A 15,010-nucleotide genomic window follows, 5' to 3' on the forward strand; every position below is an offset into this window, starting at 1 on the left:
GGGGCCACGGTCTTTACCAAACTCGACCTGAGGGCGGCATATAACCTGGTAAGGATCAAGGCGGGCGATGAGTGGAAGACCGCGTTTAACACCAGGACCGGTCATTATGAATCCTTGGTTATGCCCTTTGGGTTGTGCAATGCGCCCGCAGTCTTCCAGGAATTCATCAACAATGTTTTCCGTGACCTGTTGCAGCAGTGTGTGGTGGTCTATTTGGATGACATCTTGGTATATTCTGAATCCATGGAGGCCCACATTATGGATGTCAGACGAGTGTTGCAACGGTTACGAGAGAACAGGCTGTTCGGTAAGCTTGAGAAATGCGAATTTCACAGATCCCAGGTAACCTTCTTAGGTTACATCATTTCCGCTGAGGGGTTCTCCATGGATCCTGAGAAGGTTTCGGCTGTCTTACAGTGGCCCCAGCCCAGTGGTCTTCGTGCCCTGCAGCGCTTTTTGGGCTTCGCCAATTATTATCGGAAGTTCATCAGGGACTTTTCTATGCTAGCCAAGCCTCTCACGGATCTGACCAGGAAGGGCAGTAATTTCCAGGTCTGGCCGCTCGAGGCCATCCGAGCTTTTGAGGCTCTAAAGTCCGCCTTTGTGTCGGCTCCGATTCTGTCGCATCCCAACCCTGGGTTGCCCTTTGTCCTCGAGGTGGACGCGTCTGAGACGGGAGTAGGCGCCCTTCTGTCTCAGCAAAGAACACCAGAGGGTCCTCTGCTTCCTTGTGGGTTTTACTCCCGGAAACTGTCTTCCGCGGAGTGCAACTATCAGATTGGTGACAGGGAGTTATTGGCCATCGTGCAGGCCCTTAAAGAATGGAGGCACTTGCTCGAGGGTTCGGTGGTTCCGGTTCTCATCCTGACGGACCACAAGAATCTGACCTACCTTTCTGAGGCCAAGAGATTGACACCACGTCAGGCCAGATGGGCTCTGTTCTTGTCACGTTTTAATTACGTGGTCTCCTACCTACCCGGTTCCAACAACATCAGAGCGGATGCCTTATCACGGCAGTACTCCGAGCTGTCCAGGGAGGAGTCGATTCCGACTTCGGTCATACCTCCGAATCAGATCCTGGCCGCCATTCGCACCAGCCTGACCTCTCCCCTGGGTGAGCAGATTTTGGCGGCTCAATCTGGTGCTCCCTCTGGGAGACCCAACGGCAGATGTTTTGTGCCTGAGGAGTTGCGCACTCGGTTGTTGCGAACCTACCATAACTCCAAGGCCGCGGGGCATCCTGGAAAGAATCAGCTGTCCTGGGCTGTTTCACGTCTGTTCTGGTGGCCTTCTCTACGTTCCGACATCACCGCATATGTAGCGGCATGCTCCGTTTGTGCCCAGAGTAAGTCCCCTCGGCACCTTCCGTTGGGCCTTTTGCAACCCATAGCCACCGGGGAGCGCCCATGGTCACACCTGGGGATGGATTTCATTGTGGACCTCCCTGCATCCCGAGGCCATACGGTCATTCTCATGATTGTGGATCGGTTTTCCAAAATGTGCCACTGTGTTCCTCTCAAGAAGTTACCCTCTGCACAAGAGTTGGCCACGATTTTCGCCAGGGAGGTCTTCCGGTTGCACGGTTTGCCCAAGGAGATTGTGTCGGATCGGGGGAGTCAGTTTGTGTCCAGGTTCTGGCGCGCCTTTTGCTCCCAGTTGGGGATTCATCTCTCTTTCTCCTCGGCCTACCACCCTCAGTCCAATGGGGCCGCAGAACGATCCAATCAGGCCTTGGTGCAATTCCTTCGTTGCTATGTCTCCGATCACCAAGACAATTGGGTTGACCTCCTGCCTTGCGCTGAGTTTGCCAGGAACACGGCGGTGAACTCTTCCTCTGGGACGTCTCCCTTCATGGCCAATTATGGGTTCCAACCTGCCGTGTTACCGGAGGTATTCTCTCCCCAGGATATTCCGGCTGTGGAGGATCACCTTTCCGTCCTACGTGCTTCTTGGGTACAGATCCAGAGGTCCCTTGAGGTCTCTGCACAGCGCCAGAGACTCCAGGCTGATCGCAGACGAGCGCCCGCTCCTTCCTACCAGGTCGGAGACCGTGTATGGTTGTCCACCCGCAACCTCAACCTTCGAGTGCCCACTCCCAAGCTGGCGCCTCGCTTTGTTGGTCCCTTCCGAGTGCTTCGCAGGGTAAACCCGGTAGCCTATGCCCTTGCGCTTCCTCCTGGCATGCGGATCTCCAACGTGTTTCATGTCTCCCTGTTGAAGCCATTGGTGTGTAATCGTTTCACTTCCTCGGTTCCTCGACCTCGTCCGGTCCAAGTGGGCAATCGTGAGGAGTATGAGGTGAGCAATATCCTGGACTCACGCCTGGTCCGCGGTCGGTTGCAGTTTTTGGTCCATTGGCGTGGTTATGGTCCAGAGGAGCGTTCCTGGGTTCCCTCCGCAGATGTCCATGCTCCTGCCTTGCTCCGAGCCTTCCACGCACGCTTCCCTCAGAAACCGTTCCTTACTCCGCGGAGGAGGGGCCCTTGAGGGGAGGTACTGTCATGGTCTTACCTTCTGCTGTTCTCCTTCGTTTGACATGTGCTGGCGGCCATCTTGGTTTCTGGGTTTCTTGTAGCCTCCCACCCTGCGGCTTCTCCTTCCCACTGGGAGGAGCTGGATGCCTAGCTCATATATATAGGAGGTCTGTGGCTTCAGTTCCTTGCTTGGTCCTCCTGTGTTCACATGCTTCTAAGACTGCTGCTGCTTCTGGTTCCTGATCCTGGCCTCGTCTGACTACCCCGCTGGTTCCTGATCCTGGCTTCGTCTGACTACCCCTCTGGTTCCTGACCTCTGGCTTCGCAAGACCCTGCTCCGGTTTAGCCATCCGTTTGGACTTTTGCTTACAGCTTGATTTGCAATAAAGCCTTCTTATTTCCACGTATCTCTTGTTGTACGTCTGGTTCATGGTTCCTTGACACCAGATTGTTGGAGCTAAGGTGTTTTCTAAATTAGACCTAAGAGGGGCATATAATCTGGTCAGGATCAAGGAAGGGGATGAATGGAAGACTGTGGCTAATACCCCAGAGGGTAATTTTAAGAACTTGGTCATGCCTTTTGGTTTGACCAAAGCCCCAGCAGTATTTCAACATTTTATCAATTACATTTTTCATCATTTGGTGGAAAGATTTGTTGTCTTATACCTGGATGACATATTGATTTATTTGCCCAACATGTAGTGTTATCAGGATCATTTGATAGAAGTCTTGTTGATCCTCTGGGAGAATAAGTTATATGCTAAGATTTAAAAATGTGTGTTTGCTGTTCAAGAGATTTATTTTCTGGGTTACCTGCTTTCCGCTTCGGACTTTCGCATGGATCCCAAAAAAGTCTGTGCGGTCTTGGAATGGGATCTGCCCGAGAATCAGAAAGCGCTTATGAGATTTTGGGCGTTTACCAATTTCTACAGAAAATGTATCTTGAATTATTCCACTGTTGTCAAACCTCTGACTGACATGACTAAGAAAGGGGCGGATTTCTCTGTCTGGTCGGAAGAGGCGTTACATGCTTTTTCCACTATAAAGAAATGTTTTTCTTCTGCTCCCATTTTGGTGCAGCCTGATGTGTCACAGCCATTTATTGTTGAGGTGGGCGCATCAGAAGTGGGAGTTGGTGCAGTTCTGTTGCAGGGTCCTTTTCCTGGCAAATGGCGCCCTTGTGCTTTTGTTTCGAAAAAACTCTCTCCTGCTGAGAGAAATTATGATGTTGGCAATAGAGAGCTGCTGGCCATTAAGTTGGCCTTTGAGGAATGGAGTCATTGGTTAGAAGGGACAATTCATCCCATTACTTTATTTACCGATCATAAAAATCTGGCCTACCTGGAGTCGGCTAAACGCTTGAACCCAAGGCAGGCCAGATGGTCTTAGTTTTTTACCAGATTTTATTTCATTGTCACTTTTTGGCCCTGGGGTCAAGAATGTCAAGGCAGATGCCTTGTCGCGTAGCTTCCCTGGGTGGGGGTGGGGGGGGGTGATACTTAGGGTGGTTGTATCCGTCCTCTATCCTGAACTGGAGGCGGAGGTGTTAGAAGTTCAGGGAGAGGCACCTGATTCCTGTCCCCTAGGGAAGTTGTTTGTTCCTTCTGAGCTTTGTCACAAGGTGTTTAGGGAACATCATGATACTGTCCTTGCTGAACACCCTGGGAGCAGATCCACTGTTAATCTTATTTCTCAGAGATTCTGGTGGCCGGGTTTGCGTAAGAGTGTTGAGGGCTATGTGGCAGCTTGTGAGACCTGTGCATGTGCCAAGGTGACTCATACTCGGCCCTCAGTATCTCTTCTTCCTTTGTCCATCCCATCCCTGGACGTACTTGTCCATGAACTTTATCACCGATTTGCCCAGTTCTTCTGGAATGACGGTGATTTTGTTGGTGGTCGACCACTTCAGTAAGATGGCACACTTTATTCTGGTTTACCCAATGCCAAAACTCTGGCTCGGACATTTGTTGATAACATTGTGAAATTACACGGCATTGCCCCTGATGTGGTGTCTGATAGAAGGACTCAATTTGTTTCCATATTCCGGGAAGGCTTTCTGTACTCGCCTGGCGATTCGTTTGTCCTTCTCTTCAGCTTTTCACCCTCAGTCGAACGGACAAACTGAACGCACTAACCAGAATCTGGAGACATATTTGAGGGGTTTTGTTGCTGAGAATCAGGAGTAGTAGTCCTCATTTTTGTCGTTGGCTGAATTTACTTTAAATAACCGTCATCAGGAGTGCACTGATAAGTTACAATTTTTTTGGTGCATATGGGTTTCACCCTCAGTTTGGTACGTGCTCTGGGAATAATTCCTCTGGTATTCCTGATGAGGAGAGATTTGCTTCTACATTGTCATCTGGTAAAAAATTCTAATCAATTTAAAAAAGATGGGCGATAGGTAGAAACGGATGGCTGACAAGAAACGTGTGTCTGGTCCGGACCTGAATGTGGGTGATTTGATGTGGTTGTCCACTAAGAACATTAAGTTGAAGGTGCCATCCTGGAAGTTAGGTCCAAGATTTATTGGTCCATAAAGATCTCTGCCATTATTAATCCGGTTTATTTTCGCCTTGAACTTCCGCAGGCTTGGAGGATCCATAATTAGGGATGAGCGAACTCGAACTGTATAGTTCAGGTTCGTACCGAATTTTGGGGTGTCCGTGACACGGACCCGAACCCGGACATTTTCGTAAAAGTCCGGGTTCGGTGTTCGTCGCTTTCTTGGCGCTTTTGTGACGCTTTCTTGGCGCTTTTTGAAAGGCTGCAAAGCAGCCAATCAACAAGCGTCATACTACTTGCCCCAAGAGGCCGTCACAGCCATGCCTACTATTGGCATGGCTGTGATTGGCCAGAGCACCATTTGACCCAGCCTCTATTTAAGCTGGAGTCACATAGCGCCGCCCGTCACTCTGCTCTGATTAGCGTAGGGAGAGGTTGCGGATGCGACAGTAGGGCGAGATTAGGCAGATTAACTCCTCCAAAGGACTTCACTTGATTAATCGATCGATCTGCAGCTGTGCATCATTGAGCTGCTGAAATTCAAATGCTCACTCACTGTTTTTAGGCTGCCCAGACCGTTTGTCAGTCACTTTTTTCTGGGGTGATCGGCGGCCATTTTGTGTCTTGTGCGGTGCTGCGACCAAGTGCATCCAAGCTGCGACCAAGTGCATTTAACCCTCAATGGTGTGGTTGTTTTTTGGCTAAAGCCTACATCAGGGTGAAGCTGTCACACCAAGTGCATTTAACCAGCAATAGTCTGTTCATTTTTTGGCCATATACTAAATCAGGGGCAAGCTGCGCCTGTCACCAAGTGCATTTAACCCTCAATGGTGTGGTTGTTTTTTGGCTAAAGCCTACATCAGGGTAAAGCTGTCACACCAAGTGCATTTAACCAGCAATAGTCTGTTTATTTTTTGGCCATATACTACATCAGGGGCAAGCTGCGCCCGTCACCAAGTGCATTTAACCCTCAGTAGAGTGGTTCGTCAAGCTGTGACACCAAGTGCATTTAACCAGCAATAGTCTGTTCATTTTTTGGCCATATACTACATCAGGGGCAAGCTGCGCCCGTCACCAAGTGCATTTAACCCTCAGTAGTGTGGTTGGTCAAGCTATCACACCAAGTGCATTTAACCAGCAATAGTCTGTTCATTTTTTGGCCATATACTAAATCAGGGGCAAGCTGCGCCCGTCACCAAGTGCATTTAACCAGCAATAGTCTGTTCATTTTTTGGCCATATACTACATCAGGGGCAAGCTGCGCCCGTCACCAAGTGCATTTAACCCTCAGTAGTGTGGTTGGTCAAGCTATCACACCAAGTGCATTTAACCAGCAATAGTCTGTTCATTTTTTAGCCATATACTAAATCAGGGGCAAGCTGCGCCCGTCACCAAGTGCATTTAACCAGCAATAGAATGTTCATTTTTTGGCCATATACAACATCAGGGGCAAGCTGCGCCCGTCACCAAGTGCATTTAACCCTCAGTAGTGTGGTTCGTCAAGCTGTGACACCAAGTGCATTTAACCAGCAATAGTCTGTTCATTTTTTGGCCATATACTACATCAGGGGCAAGCTGCGCCCGTCACCAAGTGCATTTAACCAGCAATAGTGTGGTTATTTTTTGGCCATATCGCAGTCTAATTCTGTCACTAAATCCATACCGGTCACCCAGCGCCTAAATACTAGGCCTCAAATTTATATCCCGCTAAATCTCTCGTTACCGCTGTCCTGTTGTGGCTGGGAAAGTTATTTAGTGTCCGTCAAAGCACATTTTTTGTTCTGGGTTGAAGTACAATTCCCAATTTAGCAATTTCATAATTTAGTGGTTTCTGCTATATCAGAGCTATTTGAAATCTATCCCTAAAAGGGTATATAATATTCAAGGTGCACATAGGGTCATTCAGAATAACTTCACACACACGCTACTGTGCATTTCCAAGTCTAATTCTGTCACTAAATCCATGCCGGTCACCCAGCGCCTAAATACTAGGCCTCAAATTTATATCCCGCTAAATCTCTCGTTACCGCTGTCCTGTTGTGGCTGGTCAAGTTATTTAGTGTCCGTCAAAGCACATTTTTTGTTCTGGGTTGAAATACAATTCCCAATTTAGCAATTTCATAATTTAGTGGTTTCTGCTATATCAGAGCTATTTGAAATCTATCCCTAAAAGGGTATATAATATTCAAGGTGCACATAGGGTCATTCAGAATAACTTCACACACACGCTACTGTGCATTTCCAAGTCTAATTCTGTCGCTAAATCCATACCGGTCACCCAGCGCCTAAATACTAGGCCTCAAATTTATATCCCGCTAAATCTCTCGTTACCGCTGTACTGTTGTGGCTGGGAAAGTTATTTAGTGTCCGTCAAAGCACATTTTTTGTTCTGGGTTGAAGTACAATTCCCAATTTAGCAATTTCATAATTTAGTGGTTCCTGCTATATCAGAGCTATTTGAAATCTATCCCTAAAAGGGTATATAATATTCAAGGTGCACATAGGGTCATTCAGAATAACTTCACACACACGCTACTGTGCATTTCCAAGTCTAATTCTGTCGCTAAATCCATACCGGTCACCCAGCGCCTAAATACTAGGCCTCAAATTTATATCCCGCTAAATCTCTCGTTACCGCTGTACTGTTGTGGCTGGGAAAGTTATTTAGTGTCCGTCAAAGCACATTTTTTGTTCTGGGTTGAAGTACAATTCCCAATTTAGCAATTTCATAATTTAGTGGTTCCTGCTATATCAGAGCTATTTGAAATCTATCCCTAAAAGGGTATATAATATTCAAGGTGCACATAGGGTCATTCAGAATAACTTCACACACACTCTACTGTGCATTTCCAAGTCTAATTCTGTCGCTAAATCCATACCGGTCACCCAGCGCCTAAATACTAGGCCTCAAATTTATATCCCGCTAAATCTCTCGTTACCGCTGTACTGTTGTGGCTGGGAAAGTTATTTAGTGTCCGTCAAAGCACATTTTTTGTTCTGGGTTGAAGTACAATTCCCAATTTAGCAATTTCATAATTTAGTGGTTCCTGCTATATCAGAGCTATTTGAAATCTATCCCTAAAAGGGTATATAATATTCAAGGTGCACATAGGGTCATTCAGAATAACTTCACACACACGCTACTGTGCATTTCCAAGTCTAATTCTGTCGCTAAATCCATACCGGTCACCCAGCGCCTAAATACTAGGCCTCAAATTTATATCCCGCTAAATCTCTCGTTACCGCTGTACTGTTGTGGCTGGGAAAGTTATTTAGTGTCCGTCAAAGCACATTTTTTGTTCTGGGTTGAAGTACAATTCCCAATTTAGCAATTTCATAATTTAGTGGTTCCTGCTATATCAGAGCTATTTGAAATCTATCCCTAAAAGGGTATATAATATTCAAGGTGCACATAGGGTCATTCAGAATAACTTCACACACACGCTACTGTGCATTTCCAAGTCTAATTCTGTCGCTAAATCCATACCGGTCACCCAGCGCCTAAATACTAGGCCTCAAATTTATATCCCGCTAAATCTCTCGTTACCGCTGTACTGTTGTGGCTGGGAAAGTTATTTAGTGTCCGTCAAAGCACATTTTTTGTTCTGGGTTGAAGTACAATTCCCAATTTAGCAATTTCATAATTTAGTGGTTCCTGCTATATCAGAGCTATTTGAAATCTATCCCTAAAAGGGTATATAATATTCAAGGTGCACATAGGGTCATTCAGAATAACTTCACACACACGCTACTGTGCATTTCCAAGTCTAATTCTGTCACTAAATCCATACCGGTCACCCAGCGCCTAAATACTAGGCCTCAAATTTATATCCCGCTGAATTTGAATACAATACATTGGGCCAAATAATATTTTTGTTGTTGTGGTGAACCATAACAATGAGAAAAACATCTAGTAAGGGACGCGGACGTGGACATGGTCGTGGTGGTGTTAGTGGACCCTCTGGTGCTGGGAGAGGACGTGGCCGTTCTGCCACATCCACACGTCCTAGTGTACCAACTACCTCAGGTCCCAGTAGCCGCCAGAATTTACAGCGATATATGTTGGGGCCCAATGCCGTTCTAAGGATGGTAAAGCCTGAGCAGGTACAGGCATTAGTCAATTGGGTGGCCGACAGTGGATCCAGCACGTTCACATTATCTCCCACCCAGTCTTCTGCAGAAAGCGCACAGATGGCGCCTGAAAACCAACCCCATCAGTCTGTCACATCACCCCCATGCATACCAGGGAAACTGTCTCAGCCTTAAGTTATGCAGCAGTCTCTTATGCTGTTTGAAGACTCCGCTGGCAGGGTTTCCCAAGGGCATCCACCTAGCCCTTCCCCAGCGGTGAAAGATATAGAATGCACTGACGCACAACCACTTATGTTTCCTGATGATGAGGACATGGGAATACCACCTCAGCATGTCTCTGATGATGACGAAACACAGGTGCCAACTGCTGCGTCTTTCTGCAGTGTGCAGACTGAACAGGAGGTCAGGGATCAAGACTGGGTGGAAGACGATGCAGGGGATGATGAGGTCCTAGACCCCACATGGAATGAAGGTCGTGCCACTGACTTTCACAGTTCGGAGGAAGAGGCAGTGGTGAGACCGAGCCAACAGCGTAGCAAAAGAGGGAGCAGTGGGCAAAAGCAGAACACCCGCCGCCAAGAGACTCCGCCTGCTACTGCCCGCCACCATCTGGGACCGAGCACCCCAAAGGCAGCTTCAAGGAGTTCCCTGGCATGGCACTTCTTCAAACAATGTGCTGACGACAAGACCCGAGTGGTTTGCACGCTGTGCCATCAGAGCCTTAAGCGAGGCATTAACGTTCTGAACCTGAGCACAACCTGCATGACCAGGCACCTGCATGCAAAGCATGAACTGCAGTGGAGTAAACACCTTAAAACCAAGGAAGTCACTCAGGCTCCCCCTGCTACCTCTTCTGCTGCTGCCGCCTCGGCCTCTTCTGCTGCTGCCGCCTCGGCCTCTTCCTCCGCCTCTGGAGGAACGTTGGCACCTGCCGCCCAGCAAACAGGGGATGTACCACCAACACCACCACCACCACCTCCGTCACCAAGCGTCTCAACCATGTCACACGGCAGCGTTCAGCTCTCCATCTCACAAACATTTGAGAGAAAGCGTAAATTCCCACCTAGCCACCCTCGATCCCTGGCCCTGAATGCCAGCATTTCTAAACTACTGGCCTATGAAATGCTGTCATTTAGGCTGGTGGACACAGACAGCTTCAAACAGCTCATGTCGCTTGCTGTCCCACAGTATGTTGTTCCCAGCCGCCACTACTTCTCCAAGAGAGCCGTGCCTTCCCTGCACAACCAAGTATCCGATAAAATCAAGTGTGCACTGCGCAACGCCATCTGTGGCAAGGTCCACCTAACCACAGATACGTGGACCAGTAAGCACGGCCAGGGACGCTATATCTCCCTAACTGCACACTGGGTAAATGTAGTGGCAGCTGGGCCCCAGGCGGAGAGCTGTTTGGCGCACGTCCTTCCGCCGCCAAGGATTGCAGGGCAACATTCTTTGCCTCCTGTTGCCACCTCCTCCTTCTCGGCTTCCTCCTCCTCTTCTTCCACCTGCTCATCCAGTCAGCCACACACCTTCACCACCAACTTCAGCACAGCCCGGGGTAAACGTCAGCAGGCCATTCTGAAACTCATATGTTTGGGGGACAGGCCCCACACCGCACAGGAGTTGTGGCGGGGTATTGAACAACAGACCGACGAGTGGTTGCTGCCGGTGAGCCTCAAGCCCGGCCTGGTGGTGTGTGATAATGGGCGAAATCTCGTTGCAGCTCTGGGACTAGCCAATTTGACGCACATCCCTTGCTTGGCGCATGTGCTGAATTTGGTGGTGCAGAAGTTCATTCACAACTACCCCGACATGTCAGAGCTGCTGCATAAAGTGCGGGCCGTCTGTTCGCGCTTCCGGCGTTCACATCCTGCTGCTGCTCGCCTGTCTGCGCTACAGCGTAACTTCGGCCTTCCCGCTCACCGCCTCATATGCGACGTGCCCACCAGGTGGAACTCCACCTTGCACATGCTGGACAGACTGTGCGAGCAGCAGCAGGCCATAGTGGAGTTTCAGCTGCAGCACGCACGGGTCAGTCGCACTACAGAACAGCACCACTTCACCACCAATGACTGGGCCTCCATGCGAGACCTGTGTGCCCTGTTGCGCTGTTTCGAGTACTCCACCAACATGGCCAGTGGCGATGACACCGTTATCAGCGTTACAATACCACTTCTATGTCTCCTTGAGAAAACACTTAGGGCGATGATGGAAGAGGAGGTGGCCCAGGAGGAGGAGGAGGAGGAGGAGGAGGAGGAAGAGGGGTCATTTTTAGCACTTTCAGGCCAGTCTCTTCGAAGTGAGTCAGAGGGAGGTTTTTGGCAACAGCAGAGGCCAGGTACAAATGTGGCCAGCCAGGGCCCACTACTGGAGGACGAGGAGGACGAGGATGAGGAGGAGGTGGAGGAGGATGAGGATGAAGCATGGTCACAGCGGGGTGGCACCCAACGCAGCTCGGGTCCATCACTGGTGCGTGGCTGGGGGGAAAGGCAGGACGATGACGATACGCCTCCCACAGAGGACAGCTTGTCCTTACCCCTGGGCAGCCTGGCACACATGAGCGACTACATGCTGCAGTGCCTGCGCAACGACAGCAGAGTTGCCCACATTTTAACCTGTGCGGACTACTGGGTTGCCACCCTGCTGGATCCACGCTACAAAGACAATGTGCCCACCTTACTTCCTGCACTGGAGCGTGATAGGAAGATGCGCGAGTACAAGCGCACGTTGGTAGACGCGCTACTGAGAGCATTCCCAAATGTCACAGGGGAACAAGTGGAAGCCCAAGGCCAAGGCAGAGGAGGAGCAAGAGGTCGCCAAGGCAGCTGTGTCACGGCCAGCTCCTCTGAGGGCAGGGTTAGCATGGCAGAGATGTGGAAAACTTTTGTCAACACGCCACAGCTAACTGCACCACCACCTGATACGCAACGTGTTAGCAGGAGGCAACATTTCACTAACATGGTGGAACAGTACGTGTGCACACCCCTCCACGTACTGACTGATGGTTCGGCCCCATTCAACTTCTGGGTCTCTAAATTGTCCACGTGGCCAGAGCTAGCCTTTTATGCCTTGGAGGTGCTGGCCTGCCCGGCAGCCAGCGTTTTGTCTGAACGTGTATTCAGCACGGCAGGGGGCGTCATTACAGACAAACGCAGCCGCCTGTCTACAGCCAATGTGGACAAGCTGACGTTCATAAAAATGAACCAGGCATGGATCCCACAGGACCTGTCCGTCCCTTGTCCAGATTAGACATTAACTACCTCCCCTTAACCATATATTATTGGACTCCAGGGCACTTCCTCATTCAATCCTATTTTTATTTTCATTTTACCATTATATTGCGAGGCTACCCAAAGTTGAATGAACCTCTCCTCTGTCTGGGTGCCAGGGCCTAAATATATGCCAATGGACTGTTGCAGTGGTGGCTGACGTGAAGCCTCATTCTCTGCTATGACATGCAGACTAATTCTCTGCTGACATGAAGCCAGATTGTCTGTTACGGGACCTCTCTCCTCTGCCTGGGTGCTGGGCCTAAATTTATGAAAATGGACTGTTGCAGTGGTGGGTGACGTGAAGCCTCATTCTCTGCTATGACATGCAGACTGATTCTCTGCTGACATGAAGCCAGATTGTCTGTTACGGGACCTCTCTCCTCTGCCTGGGTGCTGGGCCTAAATATATGCCAATGGACTGTTGCAGTGGTGGCTGACGTGAAGCCTGATTCTCTGCTATGACATGCAGACTGATTCTCTGCTGACATGAAGCCAGATCCTCTGTTACGGGACCTCTCTCCTCTGCCTGGGTGCTGGGCCTAAATTTATGAAAATGGACTGTTGCAGTGGTGGGTGACGTGAAGCCTGATTCTCTGCTATGATATGAAGACTGATTCTCTGCTGACATGAAGCCAGATTCTCTGTTACGGGACCTCTCTCCTCTGCCTGGGTGCCGGGGCCTAAATATCTGAGAATGGACTGTTCCAGTGGTGGGTGACGGGAAGCCAGATTCTCTGCTATGGGACCTCTCTCCAATTGATTTTGGTTAATTTTTATTTATTTAATTTTTATTTTAATTCATTTCCCTATCCACATTTGTTTGCAGGGGATTTACCTACATGTTGCTGCCTTTTGCAGCCCTCTAGCCCTTTTTCTGGGCTGTTTTACAGCCGTTTTAGTGCCGAAAAGTTCGGGTCCCCATTGACTTCAATGGGGTTCGGGTTCGGGACGAAGTTCGGATCGGTTCGGATCCCGAACCCGAACATTTCCGGGAAGTTCGGCCGAACTTCTCGAACCCGAACATCCAGGTGTTCGCTCAACTCTATCCATAATGTCTTCCATAATCTTTGTTAAAGAGTTATCTGGAACCTGCTGTACCAACTGCCTTGCCACCTCCACCTGTCATGGTTGACGGGAATATGGTGTTTCAAATTTCCAAAGTTATTTACTCTTGTGTCCTTTGGGGTTCCATTCAATACCTCGTTCATTGGAAGGGTTACTGTCCAGAGGAGAGAATTTGGGTCCCGGCGACTGATGTGAATGCCAGCCGGCTGCTGAGGGCTTTTCACAGAGCCCACCCTGATAAAGTTGGTCCCAGGTACCCGGAGGTCATCCGTTGAAGGGGAGGGTACTGTCACCGCCGACTCTGGGAGAGATCCTAGAAGTTCAGATAGACAGAAGACTCAGGAGTCAATCTGACAGATTTCTATTGTTTTCATTGTTGCCGACAGGTTTCCACCCTTTGCAGGTATTGCTCATTATCAGTCAGGTGGCCCCTTTATATGTTCCGCCTTTCACTGGTTTACCTGCGGCTAATAGTTCTTCTGAGGAGTGTTCTGCTTGTGTGGTGATTCTCCTGTTCCTGTTGCTTCTCAAGCTAAGTCCTTTCCTTTTCTTATTGTTTCTGCCCTGACTAAGCCTCAGGGAGACACTGGCTCCTTCAGGTTGGAAGGAGCTGGTTGCCTCTTTCCCTGTTCCCTAAGCTGAGGGTGTGGTGCAGTGTGTCAGCAGTCTTAGGTTCCCGTGCATGTGTATTTCTACCTTTGAGACTTGCACATGTGTTTAGCAGCTTAGGGATAGAGTCAGGGTTTGCTAGGAGGTGACCTATTTATTCCCTAGGCTTGGGGCCTAGTCTGTAGTTGTTTTGTTGTTGTTCCCTTTGGTTGAATTTCCTTCCCCGTACTACCCGTGAGACACCCATTCTACCAGCTAATTTCTTCATAGCAGCCTTGACCCAGGAAATCACGACTCTCATTAAGGCTGAACAACATCTGCCCCCGGCATCCACCCCAACAGATATGTTGTTTGCTCCCGTACAGTATTGTCTCCGACTGTTGGGTGATTGTCATGATTCTGATTTTTGTGGACATCCTGGTATTGAGGGCACTAAGGAGCTGGTTTCTAGGTCATAATGATGGCCTACTCTAATTAGGAATGTCAAGTCCTATGTGTCGGCCTGCAAGTTTTTATTAGGTCTAAAACCCCTAGGACTCGCCCTGCCGGTGACCTACGACCCCTACCCATTTCCAGCAGACCCTGGTTCCAAATCTCGATGGACTTTATCACTGGGTAGTGGTTGATAGGTTTAGCAAAATGGTTCATTTTATTCCCCTGTCTAAACTCCTGAATTCTAAAACCCTGGCGTCTATATTTGTGAAGCAGATTGTACGTTTACATGGTATTCTGGAGAATATTGTATCTCACAGGGGTGTGCAGTTTGTGTCCAAGTTTTGAGAGCTTTCTGTCAGAAATGCCAGATTTCATTGTCTTTTTTTGTCCGCCTATCAACAGGAAAGTAATGGGCAGACTGAACGCCTCAATCAGTCAGTCGAACAATTCCTTAGGTCATATGTTGCTGATGACCAGCAATTATGGTTTAAATGCCTTCCGTTGGCCGAATTTGCTCTGAATAGCCATGTTAATTCTTCTGCTGGTGTCTCCCCGTTCTTT

Source organism: Bufo gargarizans, chromosome 7 (genome assembly GCF_014858855.1).
Source record: "Bufo gargarizans isolate SCDJY-AF-19 chromosome 7, ASM1485885v1, whole genome shotgun sequence".
NCBI lineage: Eukaryota > Metazoa > Chordata > Amphibia > Anura > Bufonidae > Bufo > Bufo gargarizans.